The sequence below is a fragment of the Solanum lycopersicum genome, chromosome 4, assembly GCF_036512215.1.
Source record: "Solanum lycopersicum chromosome 4, SLM_r2.1".
NCBI classification, from domain to species: domain Eukaryota; kingdom Viridiplantae; phylum Streptophyta; class Magnoliopsida; order Solanales; family Solanaceae; genus Solanum; species Solanum lycopersicum.
In genome coordinates this window covers 48171159-48196854 of record NC_090803.1, presented here as the reverse complement: position 1 = coordinate 48196854, position 25696 = coordinate 48171159, and the positions used below count along the sequence as shown (strand labels likewise).

General features: G+C 32.8%; 1 long non-coding RNA gene across 1 annotated transcript; it reads right to left on the bottom strand.

Annotated features, from left to right (window-relative positions):
• Positions 1-239: 239 nt before the first annotated feature.
• Positions 240-20619, bottom strand: LOC112941278 (uncharacterized). The gene is made up of 2 exons (XR_003246367.2): positions 20441-20619; positions 240-573 (listed from the first exon to the last, which is right to left on the bottom strand). It is a non-coding gene; the product is annotated as an uncharacterized lncRNA (long non-coding RNA).
• Positions 20620-25696: the final 5077 nt, after the last annotated feature.

Here is a 25696-nt window from a genome sequence, read left to right as displayed (position 1 = left end):
AAAAAATAAAAGCAAGTGCTGAATCAGTACACAACCACCGTGTAGTGGTAGGATCACGTGACTATCCCAATAAGTGCAATATATATAATTCAAAGCAACAATATAACCATGTAACACACCGAATATCAACAACATTGATTAACACAATCTTCATAGCATAAGAGAACCAAACGGCAACCGCTCTTAAAATTCGCTTGTGCAATGCATAAATGGAGTCCCAATCCCCTACTCACACTAAGTACAACTCTTTGAGAATTCATAAGTCATAGTTCATAAACAATAAATACAATTATCACAAGTAGTTTGTCCTCTCACAATTATCATAGTTCATAAACAATAAATACAATTATCACAAGTAGTTTGTCCTCTCACGGTACCCAATGTAATGGTCCTCTCATAGAATTTAAACTCAAACTGTTAGTGCACCAGCGTGGTACACGATCCCAGTTAGCTTACTAGAACATGAAAATTCGATCCCATAGTTGTGCCACAACGTAGTAACCCGATCCAATATTTATGCTGAAGATGCAATTGATCCAAGTTAGCTTGCCGAAACGTGATAATCCGATCCCCCTATCACACACCACAATAAAGCACAAGTACATCATCAAGATCATAGAACAAGAGGTGATTCATGACTTACAAATTATTCGTTCATATTCTTTTACAGAGCATGTGATCGATAATGCAATATTTACATACGTACATCCATTATAATGAAGCAACAACCAAACATATACCACACCACATAAAATCACAACAATCACTTATGTCGAATCCAAGCTTGTATCACCTAAGGCACTTGAGTCTTCCCTTTCCGGATTCTGTCCACTTAGTCTAGGTCTACAACAATGATATATTCAAGGATCAATAATTAAAGGTATAATTATTCGGTTTACAACAAACCCAATAATTCTGGACCAAACCTAAGATCATTATACCCAAAGAGGGCTTTTCCCAACATAATTCTTAGATCAAAACCCTTCCAATAGATAATAACCTAAGGAAATAGGTTCTACGTATCGAAAAACGAATTCAGAGAGTTAAAACCTTACCTTTAACCTCAAAAATGGTGAAAAACTGTTTAGAACTCGCCTCAGGGTCGTCTCCTTAGTCGTAAAATTCTAAAAATACCAAATAGGGTCGTTTTAGGGTTTATAAGTGACTTTAAAATGCTTCTCTCCTGCTCCAGCAGATGCATCCCGCTATAGCGGCCTTAGCGCAGACAGAATGTACCCATTCGATTCCGTAAAGTGCTACACATTCTTTATCATCTTAGCTATCCACTCATGTAATAAAACTAACAATTAGATCTCTTATTCATTACTAGATTTTCTCTACACCTTAATGAATCCAATATCTTCCAAATCTGGTTTAGGTTGGGTAATTCCAAGTTACTACGATAAAGTTTTCTTGTCCCAATTCTTTCTTCATTGACTGTTACATGACGATGAAATCAGGTCGAAAATATTTTTACCTTCATTGCATTATTTTTTATGTCGATGTTGGCAAAAATATATGTTTAAAAATACAGTATTAAATAATCGAGGAAGGTAATAGGTACACATGAAAGTTTAGTACCGTAACAACAAATTCGATCAAACTTGAGGTATTTTTCAAGACCTTATCCAATTTTAATACCTTTTCCTTGTGGAATAAGTTTTTTTTAAAATTTTAATACTTTTTCCTTATGAAATAAGGTTTTCTTACATTTATCTAAATTATATCACCATATTATTAAAAATAGAATCTCAACAATTCTATCTTTTTTTTGTTAACAAAATAACCAATTTAATATTTTAGTTTCAATGGACATGAAGAATTATTATAATAGAATACAAAAAAAGGTTTGACTTCTCTAAGTCAACCAAATAAAGAAAAAATGATACATCAATAGAGATGTTGTCACATTGTTCTAAATAGACAAAGCATTGATTTAAATACTCTAGAAATTAATCCAGCAAAAAGAACTTCAACTTTAAATCATGATCTAAATCTTCATGATGAAATAAGGACATATCTTAAACTTGGTCCTTATTGACCAAATATTATAGAATACCCTCAATCATATATGCTAAAACAATGCTTCCATTTAACTCTGATTAGTATCAACCAATTTTCATTATCGACGTACGTAATACTGATAAAAGATTCTCTTATTTAGATGGACTTGGTGAACTTTCAATAAAGTTGGTAGAGACAAAGAAAAACTTAAATTATCAACTTATATTTCTCTTAGTGAAATTTGTTTTGGTTTTGCCAGTTGCCATTGCAATCGTTGAAAGAGATTTCTCGGCAATGAAGTATGTTAAAAATGACTTGCAAAATCGAATGGATGATGAGTTTTTAGACGGTTGTATAGTGCCTTATGAAGAAAAGAAAATATTTTGTACTATTTTCTAATAAGTATTATAAAAAACGTTTCAGGATATGAAACCTCGTCGACTACAATTGTTATAATATTTTTTAATTATGTTTTCAATAGTAGCTTATTTCTTTATGTTAGTTTTAAATTATACAGTTGTAATTATATTAAAAATATTATTATATTTGATTAAATGTTTCTTAAATTGATTATTTGTTTTAGTAGTTTAAATTATCATTTTTTTAAAAAAAAATTACTATTAAAAATTTGGACACCTTTCATGAAATTTCTCGCTACGACTACTTTCTTATTCCGAAGACATTGCCCCCCTCCCCCCCCCCCCCAAACAAAAAAAAAGCTTCACCAACAATTTCCCGACTTACACGACCCAAAGTGTGTGTTCTTCAACTATTTACATTTTTTAAATGTTTTGATATGGTCTATGGTGTGTTTGGTCGAAAAAGTTGATACATTATTTATAATTTATATGATATATAGTGTATTTAGAGAAAAAATTGATACAATATTGTATTGTGATGTTCTTATATTCAGTTTGATAGTGCGTTAAGGGTACTATGTTGATACATTAGAACCCTAATTTTATTATAATTATTGAATAGGTGTTAGAAATGTATCAAATGATAAAGTCCACTTTGATGTTCTGTCTGTAGTTCTCGCTAATGTATCTTATAACTTGTTTATTACACATTAACATTCCACAAATTATATGATCTAAATAACATTTTCTTTAAATATGTATCATACAAACAGTTGAGACACATTATTGTGTAAATTATGTATAATGTACTTAAATTAGATGTTTATATTTCTGTTCTTTATTTGTTGAATAATTTTAAGTTTTATGAATGTATCAAGTTACAAATGGTGTATCATAGACATATAGTTAGTTTGTGATACACAATAAAGATATTACATAAATGATACAAAGATTATTTTTCATATATCATATACGATGTGTATCAAAATCTTGGCACGTTTACATAGTCTCTTCATTTTAAATAAGTATCATATACATTTTCTATAACTATGTATCAAATAAATAGTTAAGATGTATTGTAGTCTAAATTATGTATAGTATATTTAATTATTACAGTTATGTATAATGTTTGTTCTGTATTTTACAAATAGATGATAAAGTTCTTATATGTTGAATGAGTTGTTATAGTATTAATATTGTACTATTATATACAATATAGTATATTCATGATATATGATCAAGACATTCTGTAGTTGTTCTGGTGTATCATACTCATGTATCATATACAATGTAGTTTGTTCATGGTTCAAATTTGTCTATTATTTCATTCCGCTATATGAAAATATATTATTAAATAGATAAAAATCTACTCATTAAAATTTGGAGCTACCTACAACATGAATTTCTTCTAAGAATTCAAAGTGTCCATAGGGGATTAGTGTATTGACTTATTCAAGAATAGCATTTTTGGACCACACCTCAACATCCTGAAATGTAATTATGAAGGACGAATCACCAAGTATTTGTTTCTTTTGGAACCCTAATGTGCTTCAAATGAAAATATGTTGCATATTAGTATCAAAAAATTTACAATCATAACTAGTTTGAAATGCATAGGAAATGTGAAAGATTTTAAATTTCCAAAACCCACACCGAATTCCAAAAGTACTTCCCTATTGCAAAAACCAGTGTACACAAGAGTCAACGTTTTCTAATGATGATCTTGTATTTTATCCATACATTTGTTTTCTCTCAACATTGTGATACTCCCATATCAATCGACGAATTCTTAACGTTTGAAGATGGTAGATATCAAATGTTTCCATGGGGAATGACTTAGCATTCTCCAAGGTGATGAAATCACTAGCATGGGTAGGAGTTCAACTCGGATAAACAGGTGTATTATGTATCCAAAATGCCATATGAACTAAATGTATGGACTAATGAATTTCCTCTTAAGTAAATCAAGAAATTATTGTTAAAGAAGGGAATTATATTCCTCGGATATGCAATTGGAGAGTCGTGGTTGTAAAGCCAAAGTTTGACATGTTTTTCACTGAGGTAACATTCATATCACCTTTTAAATTACATAGGTATGTTAATTAAGTATAATAATTTCACGTTTCATACTTTCATTGTCTTGTACACATTTTTTTCTGTTGCGATACATAATTTTGTGTTTTCATCTTAATTAATTTTATAATTCAGAATGTATGTTCAAATATCAAATCTGGATGAACTTACAGCAGTTGATTTACTTGATAATCGATTTGTTCCTCCTTTTGAATCCTCCACAACATTTTTAGTCCAAAGAGAGTACAATCAAATGATATTCACGAATTTGAGGGAGTTTTAACAAATCCTTCTGAGAAGTTGGTAAGGAGATCAATAAGAGTTTCTGGTACATCATCTGTACTAACTTAGGCTAAATTGAAACGATCATGTTTTTAACACATAATGAATTATGTGGCCCTTGACTTAAAAAATTGAAGGTCTTTGAGTTCTCTTTTCAATGCCACAAAATTTGCCTTGTTTCAATTTAAAGTAAAAGGTTATGATTACTTTACTAGATCAGACTTCAATATCTCAGTTCTCTGGGCCTGTGAACAACGGATCAAACCTACGGGTCGTAGGTTGATTGACGACCCGTCTTGTCAAGTCATCAGGAATGTACCAGGAGTCAAATTTTGGGATATAATTCCTATAAATCCATCCTAAGGGCAATAAGAACTACTATGAGTCGTCATTTGGACATGTAAAAGGACTTTTGAACCTTAAAATCAATATAAATTGATTTACGGTCTGTAGAACAAACCATGAACCGTAGATGGACTCGTATAAGGTTTTTTATTATTTTAAGAAGGGCTATTTATTCTTCACCCATCCTTTCTAAGCCTAAATGTTGATCCTTTTTAACCTAGTTAAGGGTATAAACGATTTTAAAACATTCTTTTACGTTATTTAATACATCAAAGATTTAGAGCAAGGATTCAAGAGAAGAAACTCTAGGGTTTCAAACATTCTACAAATTTCATCTATTTCGCCAAGAACATTATTTTATCCTGGTATAAAAGGCTATTCATTGTGATGAACTGAGTCTGTTTTCACACTGTTCATCTCAATTCAGTCAGTAAAAAGTCTAATCTACGGTTATACCCTTAGTTTTGAGAATTCTTAATATGTGTTCTAAATACTTGATAATGTGTTGTTGTGCGCGCGCACACACACACACACACACACATGTATGTATGTATGTATGTATGTATGTAAATATATGTGTATGTATCACAAATTAGATTTGACAAATGTAATCATCACATACGGTTGTATGAAAAATATTTAGCACTTGTTGTAACACCTCATAAATAATAATTGGACTTACAGCAGAAAACAATAGAAAATTGGTTAACCATAGCAGTGAAAGGAACCATGGTCTGTCGACCTGCCAGTTAATCATTCCCAATAAGAAGTGGTGGACCACGGGACCGTTCACAGGGTGTGGGGAGTCTCGTGTAAAAAGGGAGAACGAAACATTCTCTGACATCAGAACATGGAGTCCACCATAGGCCATGAGAAGTCTGTGAACACGAGTCAATAGACCCCCAACCAAAGTGAAGAACCATAGTGGCATTTACGGTCTGTGGTCCTTCACATGGGCCGTGTTATGGCTCGTGAAGGACCTCAAAAAACTAGTAGACACTGAACAAGACCACAACCCACTTGATAGGCCGTAGTCCCTTTGATGGCCCATCCGTTGCTCCGTGGAAGGTCCTAGTCAACTTTTAAGTTAAAGGTCATTTTTGTATTTTTCCTCCATGTGTTGGACACGTTAACTACATCATTTAACACCTATAATACATTGTTTTACTCATTTTAATCCCACAATTCTAATAGAACCTAACCTAATCGATTCATTCACCTACATTCATCAAATTAAGATCAAATGAAGAGAATAGTCGATAATTTCCCCTTAAGAACAAACAAGAGGTTTTCTGTTGTTCCAGCCGAAATTGAAAGATTATTTCTCCATACATTTTTGTCACCAGGTATGTGGGATATCAGTAGTTGGTTCCATTTATCGAGTAGGTCCCTACAATTCAATCAGATCCTTGATCCTTAATATATTTTTTAGAACTAGGATTTCTAAAATTTTGAACAATTGTGGTGATATAACTATTATATTGTTCCTAATTATATAATCATATTTTTTTGAAAAATTGTTTCTTATTTCTTTGCATACAATTTAGAACCTTAGTTGTGTACAATTTCTTAGTTCATGAATTACACTTGCTAGTTAGTTAAACAAATAAGAATGCCTCATATTTTAAATGTTCAGTACATAAATGTTGCATTCTCAGTTAGTATGTCTGAATATTGAGCTTATCGTGTAATTTAGTGATGTTGTGTCATACACATTTACAGTTGGAAGTAAGCTTACACCTAGTTAGACTAGGGTACAATGTACCCTCATAGTCCAAGAATTACGTTCCTCCATAGGAGTATAAGTCCTCTCCGTGGGCATTAAATTTTGTAATCCCGCCAGTCATGCCTTTATACCCATGGCAAGGTATATCTGGTTTCTCGGTGGGGCGCATACATTGAACTCCGTATTTATTTCACGTGGTTTTATATCGGTTAATAGTATCTCCCACAGTCAAACTCTAGTGCATTTGACAAAGTTTTCAGTCATATTTTATTATTCAGTTTCAGCATGTAATGATTATAATTAGTACTTGGTCATTACATTCGGTTAAATTAATTTTAATAATTAAATTATGTTTAGATTATGCCATTCCTCTGTTATGCTTGTCCAACTTACATATTTGTTCAATTATATTCTATATCATGCGTTCTCAGTACATTCCAAGTACTGTTGCAAACTCTATGTTACATCCTTTCATGATGTACGATCAGGTCCTCCTGCATTCTGATCATGCATAGAACCCTAGTTCAAGAACGCAACAAAGTTCTATCAGTTCAATCCCCGTAATCTAAAGATTTCTCTATGGAATTCACCGCCAAGTATGTAGGATTTCACTAGTGGGTTCCTTTCATCTATAGATCCCTAAATATTAGTCAGATTCTTGATTCCTTTAACGTTATTTGACCTAGGGTTTATAGAACTTCATTATATTATTATGAATTAGCTAGTTATATGTTCAAAATAAGATTACCATGTTATTACTCAACTTAGTGCATGAGTTTCAGAGCCTTAGTTATGTATTTCTTTAGTTCTTAAATTACACATGCTAGGTCACATATTTCAGTTATCCAGTTATACATGCCTCAATTATTAATGCATCTTTATCATATTAATTGTTACATTTTGAGTTTGCATGTTCAGTTTTGATCTATCCAGTATTTACATAAATTCTATCATAATATGTTAATGACTTAATTAATTGGGAGTAGCATAATACCGACTTGGACTAGGGTTGAGTGTACCCAAATAGTCCCACAACTACTATCCAAGTAGGTTGTAAGTCCCCTCTGTGGGCATCAGTTTAATGATCACGTCAGCATGCCTTTATACCTCTGGAAGGGTATATTGGGTCCTTTCGATAAGGAATATACATCAGACTCCATATTTAGGTCATGTGATTTTATAATTGGTTATTAGTAGCTCCTACAGTTCAGTTGGACTCTATTGCATTGATCATTACATTTTAGTTAGTATTCAGTCTCAGCATATTATAAATTTTGTCATTGCATGTAGTTAGCTCAGCTATATCATGTTCAGAATATTATACTTCCTTTTTTGCTTGTTCAATTATGTATTATTTAAGTTTTACTCTATCCTACATGCTCACTACCTTTCAAGTACTGACAGATACGTGCGGTACATCTTCTCGTGATGTAGGTTCAGATTCTCAGCGTTCAGATCATGCTTAAATCGATTCTTGATCTCCAATTCAGCAAAATTAGTGGTGAGTCCTCATTCTCCGACGTCAATAGTCAAGAGTTAGTTTTCAGTGTTTTATCTTTTAGTTTCAATTTTTCTAGACTTAGTCGGGCCTGGCCCAACATTTCTAGTTAGTTAGAGGCTATTTTCTGAAATAGTTAGTTTCAACTTAGTATTGAGTTGATATTTTGTTTGTAGTAAACTCATCAGTTATCTAATATCTTCTGTTATAGCATATGGGTATTCCCGATCTTTTCATTTTAATTATGATTTAGCTTCCGCATCAGTTTATTATATTTAGTATGCTCATTTTCATGCCAACAAGGTTAAGTTTGGATCACTTGTGGTCCTAGGTCCCTTGTTCGCGTCTCAGGGGTAGCTCGGGGCGTGACACTTTCCTTGAATTGGATTATGGATTCAAGGTTTAGGATCTCATGTTTATGAATGATTTTTTAATGTTTATATGTACCTTAGAGTGTTTGAATTAACTAAGAAACATGGGTACATCACTTAGGAACAAGTATGGAAAGATGGGGGAATAATATAAAGAACAAGCGTCCCTGGAGCTCTGAGAGGCACGAGCCTCGCCCAGAAAACTTCTGAATTTACCCCTACATTTTTCATCTCTAAACCCCCTATCATATGTATAGTTCTTTCCCCAAACATTTATGATCATTAGTGACATCATTACATTATATGTTCAACTTAATAAAACCCCGAAAATACGAATCAAATCAACATTAGGCTTTAAACAACTCAACCAACAAGAATTCGACAATTTTTTTCAAAAACTTTAATTTTAACATGTAAACAACTCAAAGCCACTAAATTGAAAAAAATTTGGTGTGTGGGTGATCTAACTCAACACTAAAAGATCTCACATACCTTGATAGGGTTATATAACCCCGACGAATTCCACTCGCAAAACTAGACGTTCTTGGCGAATTCTTGACTTATCTCCCTTTTTTTCTTCTTTTCTCTCTTCTCCAAGCCCTAAGCGTAATTCTAATTTTTCTACACTGAATTAAGACTTGTTTTTACCCTAACAAACCCCTAAAACAAAATAGAAAATTAATTGGTGAAAAGTCTAGTTTCCCTTTCCTAAATCCGGATTGGGACTTTCCTCAACCTAATAATCTAACTTCCTAAAGGCATAACTTACTCATGCGATATTGAAATTGCAGAAATTTGGTGACCTTAGAAAGATTATTCCAAGCTCATTCCATCCATATCAATCACTCTGAGCTAGAAGTTATGGTTGTTCGAAAATGACTAAAAGTTATTTTCTTAACATAGAATTTTTTTCCAGATTTTTTCTTTTCTTTCAAAAAATAATTATTTTTAGTTTCTTAGCTTATTCATAGCTATTTCAAGTTGCAAGTTGTTACAACTACTTCCTCTCAGGATGGAGAGTGTATTCACCAACTTATTGATACAAAAACAGTGGTTTAGTAAGTCACACAACAATTTATTGATACAAAAATAGTGGTTTAGTAAGTCACACAACAAGAGCAACATTACGAATATTTAATTTTGCGGAAGTAGAAGAAGAAGATCATAATTTTTGTTGTTTTAAAATGAGAGGAAATTCCACTATTTATAGGAAACAAAGGGTAGTGTTAACAATCTTGATTGTGCCTTATCAGAAAGGTTACAACTATTTGAAAATGTTACAACCCTTCAGAAAGTTCACAACCTTTTATTAAAGCAGCAACTTTTGATAAAGATGCAACTCTTTGTTAAAGTCACAATTTTTCATAAAAGTCACCACTTTTGATAAAAGCGCAACTCTTCGTTAAAGTCACAACTTTTCATAAAAGTCACAAAAAGTCCCAAATTTTTATAAAAGTCACAACTCTTCATTAAAGTCACAACTTTTCATAAAATTCATATCTTTTCATGAAAGAGTCTCTTGCTTTTTTATTTGTTGGTAAAAACAAATATTATATTAATCAGACTTAATATGCATCATTACATGGATTGTGGTGAAATAGTTGTTTATTATGTGGGTAGAGGGGTAGTACAATACATATTACAAAAGACACGAGTAGTAGATGACTTTGTTAACCTAAAGAAGAGTTGCCTCTTTATTTTCTTCTTTCTTCGTTGACACAAACAAAGGTTGAACTACCTAGTGCACAAGAGAAATGATTGTTGATAGATTAGAACCCCTCCTTAACTAGAGCATAAGTCACTTTGTTCTCAACTCTATATCTATTCTAGCTTGGGGGTCCCCTAGTTGGAAAAGTAGTTTCCTGCAATCATTTAAGATGCTAGATAGATATAACAATCATTTTGTAAATAATGTGTAATTTCCTTGCAATCTATATTAATTTTTAATGGCATCAACCTATTGTCTATTGCAATTTTAGCCCCTATAATAGGCCACATAGCTTGTTTGTATCGTTGTAGCTTTGACGATATTCCCCATGAATATATCTATCCAATTCCTTTCTATATCACGAATGACTCCTAATTAAGTTCAAATAGTATTGAGGGTGTCTTCCATTTAACAAGATTAGCCTTTATTTATGCTTGCAGCACATCATTATTTGTATAAAATGATTTTTTTTGTAGAGGACAATACATTTTACCTATCAAATAATATTTCAAGATCTAATGTGATAATCATAGTTGCACAAACTCCATTCATTTTTTGGATGTGAGTAATTATTTCTTTAAAGATTATAATGTTGTTGGGTTTTGATGACCACTAGGTCGTACAACCATGAACTCTTTTGGATTAGGAGGGCAATAATTTTATTTCATCTACTTTGGTTGAGAGTTGTTGTATGGAAAACTTAGTGTTGAAGTCAGATCCACCGAGCTTGTTGTCTCTAGATTTTAGTTTCTTGAAATCTTCCTCTAATATAAGTATGAGATTTTATTCTTCAATTAGGTAAACCTATTGTTTTGATAGGAAGGAGTTGGAGTATAACTCAATGATTTTGGATACCTTCAATTCCTTAGAGGAGTTTTCTATTTTTTTAAAATTACAAATGTAGCCAAAAGTTTAATTATTCCAGATGGTAACATTTCATCAAAAGACGAGATTACCTTATGTATGTTTGGTAAGTTAAGCCAATTGAAGGAGATTAGATTTGGTAACTCCGGGTGTGAAGTCCACATGAATTCGAAGAAAAATATTTTATTGTTATGCTTACTTTTGTGTGGGAATAGTGATATTAGGACGGGACGATGATCCTAATGCCTATAAGGTAGGTGGTGTACTTCTGCAAATCAATAACTATAAAAACACTTCTTATTTGATGAAAATTGGTCTAGTTTGTAAAAGATAAGACTCGGCCTATTTATGTAGCACTTATTGAACCACATATATGTGCTACCTTTTATAACTTAAATCAGTCATGTCACAGTAACTAACACTAGAACAAAAACAACTTTTAGCGACAACAAATAAACACATTAATTAAAGTGTTAAAGTTTTACCAACATTATTTAAGTGCCATTATATCCAATGTCGCTAAAGCCTTTAGGAACACATACAAAGAGTCCTAATTACTGCTAAAAATACATAATTAGAAGCAATTGACAGTTTATTTCCGCTAAAACTCATTTAATATGTAGTGTAATTACATCCCATAAGTCATTACCTGAGAAATGATAATAGGCCTACCTCCAACTTTATCTGTATTGCTCAATAGTTTGTTAATATAACCCCTATTATCCAACTCATCTTAATATTTGTTTTTAATTGTTTCTAACTTTCCCCTCAAAATATTTTGTACATCACATTATAATTTGAGATTATCTTTTGTTAAGATTTTCGAAAGATTGCTATTGTGTAAAACTGTAGCTTCAGTAGATTGTGATTGGGAAGTAGTAGTTACTGCAAAAGATAAGGTAGAGGTTTTTTAGGGGTTATAGTAGGTAACGACCGATCCAGAAATTTTATGTCAAGGGTGCTCAATTATGTTCTTTTTAAAGATTGTTGTATAGAATGAGTACTTAGTTAATATATTTGAATGAGTTCTTAGATATTGTACACAAATAATAGTGTTTATCACAAAAGACAGTAGGTGCTTAAGCACCCATACTCCATAAAAATACGTCCCCCAATGATACTAGGCATGTAGGTTTTGTCTGTGCCGCCTTGTGTCGCCTTACTGGTTACAATAGTTGTGGCGGAGTTATTTTTGTTTTTTATTTTTGCATAATTTAATTATATTTTTGAAATCGTTTTTAGTCATAATATTGGGACCACATTAGTATATCAATTGCTTAGGGAATCTTGTGTATTGAGACCCCTTCGAGATAGCTCGGTTTTGATGAGGACTTTTTTAGTATTTGTAGATTTTAGAGTCAAGAAATTTACTTGCATTAGCATCGAATAAATTGACGCTAATACTTTTATCACTTGAGCTAGAATCTAAGGCTGGATGTTTTTTTTCATGATTCCTTTTCTTTGTAAAAACTACAAGCTGGCATGGGTCCTCCGTTATCTCTTTCCCCAAGTCTACCGATTATGGAATCAGGTTGGTAGGTGCCGATTATGGAATCAGGTTGGTAGGTGCTTAGTCTTGTATTGGAGTGGTGCGATGTTGTAGCTCCTTTCAATAAGTCTTAGCCATAGGGTAAAATAGATCACTTAGGGGGTTCTTATCCTCTTGAAGATACCAAATACACAATTAAAGTTTACACTATTAAGAATTGAGAACTAATTTATATCATGAATATCATATCAATATCAAATAATCATCAAAAACAAAAATAATTATCACCACGATACATTTGTTAATAATAATAATGCAACATAAAAGATTTGAAATAGAAAATCAAATACTGTCAAACTTTATTCTGTCAAATCTCTTTACTTTAAAATTTAAATTGTGCTCTATTTGATTTTTCTTCATTACAGCTACGAGCGTTGCTTTATCCTTATACAATTTTCTTGTATTCATCTCTCTATTCTTTGAATTATTTATATAAATCATGGCTTCTAATTCTGGAATATAATATGAATCACAAATTCTTGATTTAACCATAACAAGAGCTTAGGTTGCCATTTTTGTACTTTCGACACATTTAATTTCTTTGGATGTAGCATCAAAGTTGTGTATCTCTCAACCATTCTTCTCTATTGTATCAACGTATAGGGCATACATTGTAAATCTAGAATCTCATTTTTCACCTCCTAATACAGTTTACATCCATATCGTTCTTAATTTTCAAAGGAGATGAGTTACCTTCTACAATTTATGTGATTTCAAAGTTTTTCCTAATCTCATTGATCTCCAACTTGGCTGAAATGGTGGCTTGAGATTCATAAATCAAATCAGATGTCCAACAACAATTCCATCACATTTGTAACCTTCATAACTCACCTCGCTTACCCAAATTCTCGAATATCTCAACAAAGTCAATACATTCCTATTGTATCAACCAATTTTGTCGAGTAATTTAAATATTTCACTATTTGGGCTGCAATGGAGACTTGATAGAGATGATGGAAATTTCAATTTTAAAATTTGTGAATCATGGAAATTAAAATCAATTTTATGTATATTTTACCTATCAAATGCAACATTCAACTTTCGCGATGTATCACACCTAAATGTATCCAGACGAAACTTATATATGCGGATGATATTTGTTTTAAGAAATTTTTGTAAAATAGTAAAGATAGGGATAGGACAATCTCAACCCGGTGAGGTGATGCCACCACAAGCAAGAATTCTCTTTAAAAAATTTTATTCCCACAAATATCCTTCCCCTACATTCAGTCGTATACTTTCCACCGTCCTCTTACAAATTATGCCTCCAACAAATCTTCATCCTTCAGTTGCTGTAAATCCTCCTTCCTGTACACAACCTCCCTTTACTTCAAACAGTTGTTATTGTTCTCCCATGCTTCCTTCAACACAATGATCAGTGTCACCAATATCCAACAAATTTCCGTGACCTAAGCATTGTGCTCTTAACCTACACTCTTCAAATTAAGCCTTACATTGTTTATTTAGTGTCTCATCGTCACACCCTGCACCGTAATTCCTTATTACCCGTCAGAGTTGCATTAGAGATGCATCTCACTCACCAAGCTCCATTTAAGTGTCTCAAACCTAGACCAGATTCTGCACAGAGCCAGAAACGATGCAAAAATTTTCCTATTTACCCTATCTATATTTTCACACAAATAACATTACCCATATTCATCAGAACTCAAAACAGAAACAGTGTTAACAACTGCCTTATGATTTTTTCTAAACATTGCACGTCTTGTGTAGAATTCCATACAAATTTGTACATCACATTCTCAGTTCTTGTGCCATGTTGTTGAAGATGTGCAATGCCGCGTTCCCACGACCTTGCGGACTACTTAATTTTCTTACCTGAATTTAAATCCATTCAAAACGTCACTAGAAATTCCTCTAGACTCTCTAGGTATTTCACTTTATCAATCTATACATACTATTGCTAACGAGAACTTTGGTGCGCTTTCTTTGAATCCATAGAAAAACCCCATTGCAAATTCCTACTAAATATCCCAATTGCTTCATAATCTCATGATTTTCCATTATTCCTTCCCTTAAACTTAGGAACTTAACATTCTAGAATTTTGAACTCGAAGATACTACTCCCCTCAAGTATACTCAATGTATTGAGTTCCTGCAGAACTTATGCGCATGAACTACTCGACTCAAGAATCTCAATGATAATGTAGGCTCATGAATACATACTTATTATTCTCGTATTCACTTACTCAAGTCTTTAAACAATTATAAGTTATTGTAGAAGACTCCTTGAAATGACTCATAGGGACTTTCTCAAACTTTACCCTTAACTCTACCTCGAATTTGAATTATGAATTTAAGGATCATGATGATAATATATAACATTTTTAATGATTAGATATGGTTTGGATAATTTTAATCAAGAAAAAGCAATAATAAATTTTTAAATAACTTAGACGGAGCAAACGACAAACGAAAAATGTGGGGGCAAGTGACCTTGACACATTCCCGGTGTGGGTGCCAACCCCTAAAATTCAGAGGTCTCATCTTGGTGCACTGCAGGCGCGACACCTTAGTGTCCCTATTTAATTCATGGCAAGTTGCGCCACCCCTCGTTGAGAAAAACCTGACAAATATTTCTTCTTTTTTTATCCCAAATTCACATAAAATTGGTTGTTTTCCACAAAATTTCCTTAGATTTGTAAACCTAACACTAGTGACAAATCTATGTTTGGGTTAGTGGGATATGGGGAAATTTTGTTTGTCTCATTGAGTTCCTTCTTTGTTGCCCTAAAAAAAGAAGTATTGACATTGTCTTTGATTGTTGACCAAAGAATAATCTCATAGAGAAATTCAATTAGAAGAACAATTTCCAACTCAACTTTATGCTATGAAGTTTTAGCGACCTTAACATCTAGGAAACATTAAAATCACTCGGAAATATTATTCACCATAAAGAATGACTTGAGTCTTAGATAAATTTTTTTGGGTGTTACAATACAACTCAAGAACGATGTTGTTGTGGAGCTAAGCATCTTTTTTTTGCAGTTATTTGAAAACAAAGGAAGTTTAGGCATGGAGTAAGAATAAAAATACCATGCGTAGGGTAATATGACTACTAGTTGTTAGGCTTATGATAGAATATGATAGAATCGATAATTCATGTTTTGATGATAGGCAAGAAGCGCAAATAATCAGTAGCAATTGTACGCAGCAAAAGAAGCCAAGCTCGAGTCCAAGATCGAGTAAAATGGGTCAGCCACGTAATCAAGAAAATAGAGTTATTTGTCCAAGCCAAAAATAATATATTAAAGGTATAAGTTGATACAAATAAGGAAAACCTTAAATATATTATTAAGGAAGGAAGTTGTATATAATAAGGATTGTACTTTAAAAGGGAATCCTTGTTTAACAATAATTTCCTTACCTTATCTGATAAGGATTTAAGGCAAAAGGAACTCTATAAAAAGAGGACGATGCTGATGAAGAATTCCACGACTTCACATAGAGAGAAAAGGGAGAATTATTCATCAAACTGAAGTCTTCAAGATTGATAGATTTGCCAGGTTTTTCCTTTCTTGAGTGAGAAGGTTTTTAACGTGTAGAACTATTTTCTTGTTTTGTTCTTAATTATAATTTACAGTTTATTACACACAGGGTGGACTTGGCTCTTTGTAGGGTTGAGTGTTAGTAAGAGTTGTAACAAAAGGTGGATTTGGCCTTTTGGAGAGATCGATTGGAGTCAATCGAGGGAGTAGTAGAGATAAGACTTTTGATTATTGAATTGTAATCACAAAATCTTATAGTTGAATTAATAAAATGAGGGTTTTTCTTCCTTAAGTGAGGAAGGTTTTTAATTCAATAAGTATTTGTGTCTTTACTTAAAAGCAACTTACACGATCCTGGTTCTTGTTCTGGGGTAAGGATTCTTCAATTGGTATCAGAGCAGGTCTTTTTGATAAACGATTCACACCTTGAAAAGACTCAATGGCAGCACCACCTACCCCACAAGAGGGAGCTTCACAAACATGACCCCCACTGTTCAATGACAAATATTATGGATGGTGGAAAAATCGTATGATGGACCATCTTATTGGCGAAAACCCTGATCTATGGGGAGTAATTCTAGATGGCCCAACCATATCTATGAAAACTGCAACTGATGGAATCACCAAAATCCCAAAGGGAAGAAAAGAATGGAATGCTGAAGACAAGCTTGCAATCCAAAACAATGCCAAAGCCAAGAAAATTTTGATCTGTGGCATAGGACCAAACGAATACAATTGAATCTCGTCCTGTAAAGATGCCAAATCCATATGGGAAACACTACAAACCACTCATGAAGGAACAACGCAAGTCAAGAAGTCCAAAATTGATAACTTGAACATGCAATATGAGCTGTTCAGGATGACAGAAGGGGAGACTATTCAAGACATGCATACCAGGTTCACCTCCATCATCAATGAGATGTACTCCTTGGGAGAGATAGTTCCTAATGGAAAGGCAGTAAGGAAACTCTTGAGTGTCCTTCTTGAAACTTGGGAAAGTAAAGTCGAGGCTATCAGTGAAGCCCCCGACCTAGACTCACGAGCCATGGATGAGTTGATTGGTAATCTCATCACATACGAACTCAAGAAAAACCAAGAAAAGGAAATTGGAGGAAAAAGAAAGGAAAGGAACCTGGTTCGAAAGGCTACTACATCAGATGATTTTGAAGATGAAAATATTGCCCTCATAACCAAAAGGTTCACCAGAATGCTAAAGAGAGGGCAGACCTTTCAAAAGAAAACTTCTCAAAAACCATCTGAAAACACTAAAGACCAGGTTTGTCATAAGTGTGGGAGCCCAGATCACTTCATCAATTTTTGTCCACTTTGGGCTTTAGAGCAGAAAAAGGAAAACTTTGAGAAGGGCAAAGACATCAAGAATGATAAGTACATTCCCACAAATAGAAGAATGACCAATCAAGAAGCGGATCTTTCAACGAGAAGAGCCTTTGCCGCTATGGGGGACTTATCTGAAGAAGAATTTGAGGATGGAGGGTTCGAAAATCAGTCACTACTTGCAATAGAACAATCAAATAAATATGATTTTCTTGCACTCATTGCTGAAACAGATTCTGAAGATGATGAAGAAGATGACAATCAAAGCAAGGTAAGTTTTCATCAGCTTAGAAACACACGTTAACTGTTGCTCAAGTTATCTCCTTCAATACCCCTTTATTTTGTGCATTTTCTTTTGCAAGTAGGTGATGTTCCATGAACTGTTGCAGGTCCTTTCTTGAATTTAGATGCTGGTAAAGACTTTTCATCCATAGAAGCAAGATTAACAAACAATTTTTGCAGTGATTTTGAAGTTCCTTGTAGTCGTAATGGTTGGGGTGCATCATGTTTTTCAACATATCTTGTAAAACTAATAGTATGCTTAATGATATATTTGTGTGTTTGAAATATGTTTACTAATATGTCCTTTTATGTTTGGACTATAATGTACATGTCAATTAGTCATTGATATATAAATTTTAATATAACTAGTAGAATTCTGTAAAAAGTTTACTATGTTCATGAACTGCCGGGGTTTACGACTCTCAGACTCACAAATAGTTGGGGTTTCGATTCCAAAAATATGAAACACATGTTTATTGATATCAATTTGGGGGATTCAAAACCCCTGCGAATAACCCCCTGCGACTGGTACCAGGGGTTGGTGAAAAACTCCTGGGACTTAATTGTGGCAGACCTAACAGCAGGGGTTTTTGCAACTGCCGAAACAACAAATTGTGGGGGTTACTGACTGCCGCAATATATAATTTTATCCCCGCAATTTGGACTTTTTTTTGTGGCGAGTAACTTAACCAATAATGATAAACTACTCTAAGTGATTTTTTTTGACACAAAAGAGATTACGTCAAGCTCAAAATGTTGCAGCTAATCAACGATACCAAATAAGGTAAACATTTAGACAGAAAAAATAGTAGAAAATCAAAGTTAATGTCAAATGCCTAACCAAACAGAGGTAGTAAGCGGGAAATCAGACAAAGAACAAGATGAAGTCACAAACAATTAAATGTTGCCAACTCAAGTTAAAATCTAACATTTTCAATCGAACATTAAATTGCATTAAGACGGAGCCTCGCTATGTGTGTATAACTAAGTATATCTCAAGCTAGCATAAGAAAATCACATAACATGAAGAGTGTGTTTGGTATGAAGGAAAACATTTTCCAGAAAATGTTTTCCAATTTTCTCATGTTTGGTTGGGGCAAAAGTTTTGGAAAATGTTTTCCAAATCAACTCATTTTCCTTAAAATTAAGGAAAATGACTTCCCTTCAAAAATTAAGGAAAACATTTTCCAAATCTCTTCTTCAATTTCAAATTACATTTTTTTTTGAAAAAAATCATTTAAAAAAAATAAAAATATTTTCAATTTCAAAATTTTATTTTTCACCCGATCCCTGACCACCCTCCCCAAAAAAATAATTTTGCTTTTTAATAATTTTTTCAACTTCAAATTTTTATTTTTAAACTCCTACCTCCCCCTAGCCAGACCCCCTATCCACCCCTACCAGCCCTCCCACCCCCAACCCCAAACACTCAAAAAATTAATTTTATTTTTTAAAAATACTATCAACTTCAAAAAAAAAAATTCACTCCTACCCCCTCCCCTGTTTCCCCCCACTGTCACCACCCCACCCCAAAAAAAATTGTTTTACAAAAAAATTTCAATTTATAAATTATTTTCTACTCTAATAAAAATAAAAGATGTTCCTCAAAAATATTTTTCATTCATAAATCAAACACTAAAAATCATTTCCGAAAAATATTTTCTACACACCAACCAAACATGAGAAAATAAGTCTAAAATCTACTTGTTTTCCAGGAAAACATTTTCCATGGAAAACATCTTCCTTCATACCAAACACACCCAAAATGAACAATGTGTAAGCTAATGGAGAGTAGCTAACTTACTCATGCCCTTTTGAAACGGTAAAAAGCTTTTGCGGAACAAAGAGATTTCTAACAACTGATTATCGCTGAGAATCAACATACAGACTCATACAACCCAAAAAAAATCAAAAGGAAACAAGGAGCGGGGAATTTAGCATTTTCGATGACAAGATAACATCAACAAAGTAGAGCAAAGACTCTAGCTCCATGAAATATGGAGTCCATTATTGTTTGACTTGAATAAGCTAATATTTCCATACTTAACAATAATAATAATAATAATAATAATAATAATAATAAAAAGGGAATAAGCATTAACTTTGAAGAAAGCACATGAGCTGGAGTAAGAGGGAATCCTACAGATCAACATGGACTCACATGTACTGGAAGATGAGAAGCCTAGGAAGAGGAGGAAATAATGAAAAAAAACCTATAACGTGCTAACAAAAGAAAAACAACTATGACTAGAAGAAAGTTGCAGCAAAACTCAACTAGAGAAATATGAAGATCACAATATTGAGTACAAGTTCGCAAAAACATTAACTTGAAATTGCAACCAACTCGATGAAGCGACTAAAAACATATTCATCATATCAAAACATTAGGAATTAAACAACAAACTAACAACTAACCAAACACAAAATAAAAGCTTTTCAGACGTTTAAAGTTGTTTCAAGATAGAAGGAGAGGTAGGAAGACATAACTTGTTTCGGGAAGCAAGCAGGTACAAGCGATTGAGAAGAAGATCATCTTACCACGAGAACTCGACCATGAGCGACAATCAAAGATTGAAGCAAAAAATGCAACCCACACACTAAAAATATGGTATCCTTTGCTTTTCGAAATGTATTTAGTGTGTATTTAGAGTATTTTTGCTCAAGTTTTCTTCATATTTTCTTGCTAGGTAAAAATCCAACTAAAAATTATACAACTAAAACAACCCCCCCCCCCCCCCCCCAACCCAAATGACTAATGAGCTGCTATGTATAAAAGGGAAAATCTAGGGTTCCCAAATAATGGATGAGAGGGTCCAATTCGAAATTCAAAACCATTCACCAACTACGGTAGACCTACTTTTCTGAGTTTTCAACCTATTCAAAAAGAGGAAAGGGGGAAGCAGACGGACCCGATCGACTCTATTGTCCTTGAGGCGAGACGTGTTTTGATCTCAAAGCCCCAGGGACAAAACGCGTGACATGCCTCCTGCGATGTGTTAACTTGAAAGGGACGCGGGAGGAAGATGACAATATATGTTGTTCTCTGCTTCAACCTTTGTTGCATCTTTGTTATTTCTTTGGGAATTCTACGTAGCTGGCTAGAAAGAATGGGGCTGCTGTAAATAAAAAAAAAACGGCCCAACAATGGTTTTGCAATTAAGTTAAGGAAACGATTATACAAAATTGGAAAAATTACATAAATTAATACATTTTAGAAAAAAATAACTGATTTAAGCGATATTTTTTGTTTATTACCATTTATAACAATATTGTGATAAATCTATAGTATGTATTAAAAGTGTATTATTTATGTAATATATTTGAATTATAATTGTTGTTGAAATATTTTGTGTTTGTTTGGTAAAAAATAGTCACATTGCATTATAAGTGTACTAAAATGCATTATCCATCATTAAAACTTGTATTATATGTGAATAATAAATTGTTCTTTATAATATATATTAAAGTTGCATTATAGATGAATTAAAAGTGATCAAGTGAAAAAATATATTATTGCTATAAATGGTAAATATTTTTTTATTATATCACATTGATGTAAGTTTTTTTCCCTACAAAATTCTAATGTAATCAAATCAAATTGACATTTTAATCGTATGAGTTTGTTGGTGCTTCAGCTAAAAAAGACTAAATAAGGCGGATTAATAACAAATTAATAAATGATCTTCTTAACCTTAACGATATAAAATAATTAACTTTGATAACGATAAACTAATAACTCAAAAAAATATGTGTATAATTTAAATTAAACTAATATAGTTTTAAAAAATATTTGATAAAATTAAATCTTTTTGAGATGATTTATCGAGTATTTATAAAATAAACTACTTACGTAAAAAACATATTTATTATTAAAAAATTATAAAAAACGAACAAACTAACTTCAAATACTTGAAAGGTGTTTTAAGCTTTGTAAAACTAAATATTTTAAATCGTTCAAAGTTTGAAAAGCTCGGTGATAAATTTGTATTGTGGCCGTCCAAAATTGGGTGTCAACAACCGTCCCTCATATAACTTGAATTGATACAAGAAATCAAGGAAAATAAAATTGACTAATCCAATTTTGACCGACCACATCTTCATCTTTGGAAAAGCGATTTGGTACGGACTTAAAGGATTATGGTTGAACCTCGAAAATGAGTTTCCTACATATCTTAGGCTATATGAGAATTCAAGTCAATTGTAGTTTGATACGCTTGATTTAACACATGATTATGAGAGAATTCAGAAGTCAACTCGATACCGAATTATGAGAGGACCGGAATGCTTGGAAATAAGATTTAAGAGCGAATGTTTGAATATAACCGAATTTTGCAACATTGTACCCGCCTACATATCCTTATACCTTAGTAATCAGGTTGTTTGTAATTAAACTCAATCGGTTGAAAATGAAATCTTTTATGCTAGATAGACTTTTGTTATAGAAAAGTAACAAATTAATCGAGTATGAAAAAGAGGCTTGCAGCCTCTTAGCCATGAAGGTGAAGTTCTTCGCATCTATAAGTAAGAACTTACATGAACATAATTTTCAAAGCTCTTGGCGCATTGTCACTTGGATTGGAAAGCTGCTTCTGGTAGATACCAAAATTTTCGGATGCAAAGCTGAAACCAAGAAATCTAAACAAAAACCTACATGACTTCTAGTAGTGGTGTGGTTTAATTTTGATGGAAGTCGTTCCTCAGCTCCCGTCCTAAGAGTTTGGCATTCATCTTTAGACTATGTCCCATTTCAGTGCCAAGAAAAAGTTTAACGTTGTGCTGCATCCTTTTTTACGTCGTCCGCACCTGTGGTTTGTTTGAGAATTCATCCTCTTGGGATGCTCTTGGAAAAGACCGAGATAAAAATCATTAGCGTAAAATGTAATTCAAACTGGGAGAAACGTCTTTTACCATGTAGACACTTAGCTGCTCCCTTCAAATAAGTTACGTTAGTTTTCTTTCAATTTGATGTTGAGCAAATAATTCTTATATCTCATATTTTCCATATAATTCTTCAATGTACTCTTCTTTTAATATGAAGTTATAATAAATAGACTGATATAATATATTCATGGCATTGTTGATGTCGTTCTTGCAAATGAAAATAGCGATGATGATTCTTCATTAGTAAGATGACGATAATACATTGTTAAGACGTGAATCCATTGGTAGGATAATGCTACTACATGATAAGATGATGATGATTCTCCATCGATAGGATGATGATGTTGATACTCCATCGATAGGATGATGATTCTTCATTAATTGGATGATGATAATGATAGGATAGTGATGTTGCTCTATCGATAGGATGATGATGATGATGGTACTCCAATGATAGGATGATGATTCTTTATTGGTAGTATGACGATAATGATATTGCTCCACCGATAAGATAATGATGATGATCTATCGATAGGATGATGATAATGATCCATTGATATGATAATGTTGATCCATTGGTAGGATAATATTGATGATCCATTGATAGGATTATGATTTTCTAATGGTAGGATAATGATAATGAAGATTATATTCGTAGGTAGGATAATATTGGTATATGTCTGTAAGATGAGGATGATAATGCATTAGTAGGATAGTAATTCTGATCCACTGTTAGGATAGTGTTAATGAAAATGTGCCGGTAAAAGGATAACAATCCATTGGTAGGATAGAGATTATGATCCATTGGTAGGATAATATTAATGAAAATCCATTGGAAGGATGATGTAAATGATCCATTGGTAGGATAACGTTAATGATCTATAAGCAGGATAATGTCAATCCATTGGTAGGATAATGCTAATGATCCATTGGTAGGATAATGTTGATCAATTGGTAGGATAATGATAATAAAGATGATAAATATTCGCTGATAGGATGATGTTTATCGATAGATAGGATGACTTCTATCGATAACAAGAAAATATTATGTTTCAACGACAACATATGTGATCTTCTGAATTACAGTATCGTTTCAATCGACAATACAAATAAAAATAACCTTTAGAGTAGTGGTATCATAGCATTCGACAATACAATATAAATGACTCTCTAGTGGTAATTTTATCTTGCCTAGAAATATGATGATGTCCTCCAAGTATCTTTAGTTGATGGAAAACAGTAAAATATCTCTCATCTGGATTTTCATTTGTTCCATCTCAGAACATGGTTGCACATTCATTACGTACCTCACCTTGTTTGGAATTGAATGAAATAATATTATTAATATCTTCGAAATCTTTGATGTACACTGAATAAAATATTTTCTGCATCCACAGAAAAACTGTCAATTTTGGGGAGCTCTTCGCTCTTTTGACTTCTCCCTATCCGTTGAATAAAAGAATATGTTGATTATGAGGTAAACCTATAAACTTGCATGCACAAAAAATGTTTAGTTTAAAATGAAATGATCTTTGCAAATCTCTTCGATTGTCTGCTTGTTGTCTTGCTATATTTGGTAGATTTCTCCAATCTCCCTCCTTTTGATAGATAAGACATAATATTTTTATATTAAAATAATTGAAAAATGGGAAATGTTTTAAAGAAAATAGATTTTAAAAAAGTAGTATTTGCAAAAGCTCATTGTCAACTATCATGAAACGTCAAGCTTAATAAACGTCTTTGAGGTTGATATTTTGAGGTCTATATGAATACTTGTTAGGAATTGTTCAAAGTTGCTCAAAACTGCCGATAAACACTGTCAAAATTTTGAGGTCATCCTCAAAATTTCTATCCAGTTAATTGTCTTAGATTATCTTTAACCTTTGATGAGTAAATCACGGAATTTTTGAGATCCTCTCAAAAATTCTATCCCAATTGTAAATATCAAAGAAACTTCAGCCTTTACTTGTTGAGGAAAAATCTCTTCTTAAGAATTCTTGAGTCCCTCACAAAAATTTTATCCTAGTTTCTACTTTTAAGAGAAATAGAAATGTTACGAGGGATATGACTGAATCGTTGTGCCTCTTACGTATCCCGTTGAGGCAGGAATCAGGTCAAACGTAGTTCCCCCTCAAAGATTAACAAAATAAGAGTTTTACAAAGAAACTGACCCAGGCCGACATAGGACGTCTACGTATCTCATTCTTCAGAATTCAGGTCGAACGTAATTCAAGTACAAAGAAATTTTAAAGGGAAAAATGAGGTAAGCGAGGCCGACATAGGCAGAATACGTATCTCAATCATGAGAATTCAGGTCATACGTAGTTCATTACAAAGGTATAGATTCTAAGCATAAATGATTACAAACTAATAAAGTTGATAACAAGGAAAAGATAGAAAATTGAGCTTTCAAACATGATATCTTTAGACGACATTTGAGTAGATTGATGACTTGTGAGATCTAATGTTCATGCTCAACCATAAAATTTCGTCAAAGAAATGTATTGATGTGCTCGTTAAGCAAACTGATGAGTTCTCTCCTATGCTTTTTTCAGATAGGCACAAATTTTGATTTCTTTGACGCATTCATCATTTTCCTGATTCACTATTCCAATCTATTCTAAATTCGGCTCTTTGTGACTTTCAAACTGTCTGAACTCCTAAACCACGTGTTTGGGTACCATAATCTTCTCATTGTAGTCCTTTAAATCGTCCTCATCTACCCCATTTTGATTATTCAACTTGTGACATGACATAACATTAATAATTTTGAAAACATTTTCACTCAAATCATACACAAATACTATTAGATAACAAATATAAAACAAGGAAAGTAAATTTTCACCATAAAAGAGGTTCTCATTTAAAATAAGTAAATAAGAACCTTTTCGATAAATCATTTTGCATTTCCCC